The sequence below is a fragment of the Phoca vitulina genome, unplaced genomic scaffold (genome assembly GCF_004348235.1).
Source record: "Phoca vitulina isolate PV1807 unplaced genomic scaffold, GSC_HSeal_1.0 scaffold22, whole genome shotgun sequence".
Classification (NCBI taxonomy): domain Eukaryota; kingdom Metazoa; phylum Chordata; class Mammalia; order Carnivora; family Phocidae; genus Phoca; species Phoca vitulina.
This window is the reverse complement of record NW_022589725.1, coordinates 5,828,263-5,832,769: the sequence shown is the minus strand read 5'-3', so window position 1 is coordinate 5,832,769 and position 4,507 is coordinate 5,828,263.

Sequence of the window (4,507 nt, the reverse complement as noted above, 5' to 3'; positions counted from 1 at the left end):
CCTCTCTCGCTGTGTCTCTCTCTGTCAAATAAATAAATAAAATCTTTAAAAAAAAAAAAAAAAAAAAAAAATCTTTTTTAAAAAATTTTAAAAAAAAGCAAACAATCCTATTAGAAAATGGGTAAAAGATACAAAGAGACATTTCACAGGAGACAATATACAGGTGGCAAATAAGCACATGAAAAGATGTTCAACATCATTAGCCATTAGGAAAATGCAAATTAAAACCACAATGGAACTTATAGAATAACAAAAATAAAAAATAGTAACAACACCAAAGGCTGGCAAGGATGCAGAGAAACTGGAACACTCATACATTGCTGGTGGGACTGTAAAATGATACAGCCATCCTGGAAAACAATTTGTCAGTTTGTTAAAAAATGAAGCATACAATTATCATATGACCCAGCAATTGTACTCTTGGGTAATTATCCCAGAGAAAGGAAAATTTACACTCATACATATGTGAAACCATATGAAAACCTACACATGAATGTTCATGACAGCTTTTTTAGTAATAGCACAAAACTGGAAACAACCCTGATGTCCTTCAATGGATGAATAAACTCTGGTACATCCACAGCATGGAATACCACTTATCAATAAGAAGGAATGAATTGTAGGAGCACGTGGCTGGCTCACTTGGAGGAGGGGGTCGTGAGTTTGAGCCCCACATGGGGTGTAGAGATTACTTAAATAAATAAAACTTTTAAAAAAGGAATGAATTATTGATAGACAATCTGGATGAATCTCCAGGGAATTATGCTGAATTTTTAAAAAGCCAATCCCAAAAGGTTGCATACTGTATGATTCCATTTATGTAAGATTTGGGATGGAGGGGTTAGAAATCAAGAATGGATTCGTGGTTTCCAGGAGTTGTAAACTGGGGTCTGGGGGATGGGAGGGAGGTGGGTATGGTTATTAAAGGGCAACATAAGAGATCCTTGTGGTAACTGATCTATCTTGACTGTGGTGGTGAATACCTTAACCTACACATGTGTTAAAACTGTACAGAACTAAATACATACACACATACATAAGTACAAATAAAAGTGCAGAAATATTAGTAAAATCTGTAAATTGTGCCAGTGTCAATATCCTGGTTGTGACATTGTACTACAGTTTTAGGAGATATTACTACTGCAGGAATATGGGTAAAGGGTACACAGGATTTCTCTGTGTTATTTCTTACAACTGCATATGAATCAACAATTATCTCAAGACAAAAAGTTTAGTTTTAAAACCCCTACCTGATATGGTGGTTGGAAAGGAGAGAGGGAGGGAGAGAAGGAGAGAGAGGGGGGTAGGGAAGAAAAGTAACATTTTGCGGTGGATTTGCCTTCTTACAGAATCCAGGCTCTTTAACACCTGGTTGGAGAGATATATTATTATTATCCCCATTTTATAGATGAAGAAACTGAGGCTCAGAGAATAACCATCCTGTACTCAAAGACACACTTTGAGAAGTCAGGATTCAAGCCCCACTCCCTGACTCTCCTTCTGCCTGCCTCCATCCTTTAGGCAAACACAGCCATCAATCAAATGTAGGCAATGACTGCATTACTCAAGAGGAAATTGAAGCCAGACTGTAAGATGCAGTCCACAAAATTCATGATTTCTTCCCCCACCCCCGCTCCTTTTACTTGGTCCCTTTTTCATATGGATTGGGTTTTTATTTCTGCATTTATTGCACACGCAAATTACAGATGAGAGCATCGACTACACAAGTCATTACTCAGAGTAGCATTTCCCCAACTGCCACCGGACGAGGACCGAACAGCTTGTGGTTAATTTGCTATATAATCACTGCCTGTGACAGGGGGGCAGGGCTGTGCCTGTGCTAATATTTGGAAAGGGGACGCTGAGCAGAGAGGACTCCTGGGGTGTGGGGAGTGAGAATGGGATTGGTTGGACCAGGGAGAAAAGAAGAGAGCTGGTGGGGAGCAGAGGGAGGGGGCTCTGCACCAGTCACAGGCTTCTGGGAGGGTCTGCTCCTCTGCCAAGGAGTACAGTTGCTCCATGCCATTAGTCACATCTCCGTGGAGGAACTAACCAGAATCCCCACTCTCCCAGCCTCCGCCATTCCTGGCCACTGCCCCCGCCGCCTCCGCTCAGAGGAGGGATATTTGTGTGCACAGGCGTAACCGCCGGGATGGGTCGTGGGCTGGAGGAAATTTACCAACAGGCAAGAGTTACACCACTCTAACCAGTGTGCTGACAATCCAGCAAGAAAAAAAGGCCAACAATCTGATAAAAAATGGGCAAAGGATGTGAACAAGCAGTTCTCAGGTTAGAAAGCTTAAATCACCTCCAAACACGCAAAAAGGGGTTTAACCTTGGGCTTTTAAAAAAGGAAATACAAATGAAAACCACAATGAGAAACCATTTTTTTATTTATTGAATTAACAAAGATCAAAATGTTGATCACACACTGAACTGACCAGAGTGCAGAGAAGCCACCAGCCTTTGAGAGCAATGAATGGCAACTCAGCATTCTCTGTCAAAATGTTTGATGCACATACCCATTGACCCGTAAATTCTACAGCTCTAGAATGTATTCCACAGCCATCCTTGCATATATGTATGCAAAGTTGGATGTACAAGGCTATTCACTGCAGCACGGTTTATAATAACAGAAGATTGGAGACAGCCTGAATGTCCATCAACAGGGGACTGCTTAAATAAATTGCCATACATTCATACAATGGAAATCTTTATGGCTGTTAAAAAAGAATGAGGCAGCTCTTTATGTACGGATATGAAACAATCTCCAAGATATATTGTTAAGTGAGAAAAGCAAAGTGCTGAACAGTGTGATTAGAATGCTGCTCTTTGTGAGGGTTTTTTAAGGATATAGACACATATACATCTACACTTATATATGCAGAGCATCCTTCTGGAAGGATGACAGTCTTTGCAATGTTTGGTTCCGTAGAGGGGGAAAAGGTTCTGGGAGCTGGGAACAAAGAGGGAGGAAGGTTCATTGTTCACTGTTTACCACAGGCCTGTATAACCCATTATAATGGATTAGTAATAGTTTTTGAAGCCTCTGTTGGTTTCTCTTGCCCAAGAATCAAATCTCTTGGCCTAACACCCAGAGCCCTTTTGGATTTGACTTGAGCCTATTCTCCTTGGTCTGGTCTCCTGACACACCACCCCTAGAACACTCCTCTCTAAGCACACTGAATTTTTCACTTCTCCCAAATGCACCATGCTTTTTCATACCTCAGGACCTTTGCACTTACTGTTTTCTGTGTCTGGAATGCCCCCCTCACTTTAATTTGCCCTATACAGGCTTTTGCATCATTCAAGACCCAGAACAAACATGACGCCCAGAGTTCAGCCTTCCCTGAACTCCCCAGAGAAAGGTAATCCCCCTCCTCTCCCCTCTCAAGGTACCCTAGACAGACCTCCAACCTGGTATACCTGGAATTGTGCCTGGACAAAAATGACCTTCCTTTGGCCCATTTTCAAAAAAGAGCTGCTGATTTAGCCTGTCCCTACTGAGTACCAGCATCTGCCAGCATGGGTCCACCCAACATGAATGTCTACCTCCCCAGAGAGTGAGCAACAAAACAGAGTCGCACAGCATGGTCCAGGAAGAAAGATCCCATGGACCCAGAACTGGAGATCTCCATGCACATTAACACATTAAAAGTTCTGAGGAGTCCTGCAAAGAAAAAACAGGTGAAGTCTATTTAGCCAGGGTGTCCCTCACTTTTTAACCCCAGAATTTGCCTCCCTTAAACATCTAGAGAGATGCGGTGGCAGTGGAAGTAGATTGTGTGTGGTTAGGGTGAGTGGTCATGACAGAGGCTGAGTCAGACATGCAGACATAGTGAGTGATACCACAAAACACCAGAGGTCCGTGCCCTCTGCACAGTGGGGAAACTTTTTAAAGTTGGATCCAGTTTGGAGGTTCATCTTCCCACTAAAAGATTGGGGCACCAAGCCCTTTCCCTTGGTGACAGCTCAGCAGGCAGACACATGAGACAGATCAGAGGGAAGGAGGGAGAGAGCCCTCATTCTTGAGTGGAAGTAACTAGAGGCAGGTCCTGTTCACCATCTGATGGAAGAAAAGGTTCCTCTTGATTCTTTTACCATTGAGATTCGAAATAAACAGAGCCACAGAGATAGTGGTGGAGATTCTGCGAAGAGTGGGAATAAGGAGCAATTGCATCTGAGTCTGAGAATTTTCTGCATTTGGAGTTAAAATCCCCCATATAACATAGAGACGGTTCCATGCAACAGGTGGGCTGGGACACCCACCAAGGAACACAAGACCCCATCATGGCACTCATGATAGACAGCAGACAAGAGCTGGTGACATCCTGGTCACCTGTCCTGGTCGTGGTCTCTTTTTAATATCTCTGGGGAGCAAGACTGTTGAGGTCTTTTACCTCCAAAACAAATAATACATTGTATGTGAAAAGAAGAAGAAGAAAGAAGAAGAAAGAAGAAGAAAGAAGAAGAAGAAGAAGAAGAAGAAGAAGAAGAAGAAGAAGAA